We start from the raw sequence: 876 nt of genomic DNA, 5'->3' as shown, positions 1-876 counted from the left end.
AAAACAAAAATCATCAAACTAGGAATAGAGGGGAACTTCTTCAACTTGATAAAGAACATATGGTACACAAAAACATACAGCAACATCATACTGGTCAGAAAATAGATTCTTTCCCCCTAAGATCAGGAATAAGAAATAAAATATCCTCTCTCACCACTCCTATTCAACAATACACCAAAATTTCTAGCCAATGCAATAGGACAAGTAAAGGAAATAAAAGGTATACAGATTTGAGAAGGAAGAAATGAAAATGTCTTTGTTTGCAGGTAAGATGATTATGTATGTGGAAAACCTCAAAGAAGAGAAAAAACAACAAGACTGGAACTCAAACAATATAGAAAACTATCAGGATACAAGACCAATCTACAAAAGTCAACTGCTGTCATACGATCCAGCAAGTCTACTTCTGGAGATATAGCAGTCAGCAATTGGAGTTTGAAATTTAAAATACAACACTATTTTGGGGATTTGAGAGCTGGGTTAACGGAGGAGTGGAAGGAGTACCAAGAAGAGAAGGAATAATGGTGATACCAAAAAAGGCCATGGCCATGTAGAGCCTATTTGTTGCACCAACTGCACCCAATGTGTGCCCAAGGACAAGGCCATTAAGAAGTTTGTCATTCAAAGTCCTGGCCAGTTTGGCTCAGTGGATAGAGTGTTGGCCTGCGAACTGAAGGGTCCCAGGTTCGATTCCGGTCAAGGGCACATGCCCCGGTTGTGGGCTCGATCCCCAGTGGGGGCCTTGCAGAAGGTAGCCAACCCATGATTCACTCTCATCGTGGATGTTTCTATCTCTCTCTCCCTCTTCCTTCCTCTCTGAAATCAATAAAAAAATATATATTAAAAAAAAGAAAAAGAATGACCAAAACAGCGAGT

The sequence above is a fragment of the Myotis davidii genome, unplaced genomic scaffold, assembly GCF_000327345.1.
Source record: "Myotis davidii unplaced genomic scaffold, ASM32734v1 scaffold198, whole genome shotgun sequence".
In the NCBI taxonomy this organism is placed as follows: Eukaryota; Metazoa; Chordata; class Mammalia; order Chiroptera; family Vespertilionidae; genus Myotis; species Myotis davidii.
The sequence above is the reverse complement of the archived record's forward strand: the minus strand, read 5'-3'. Positions refer to the sequence as shown.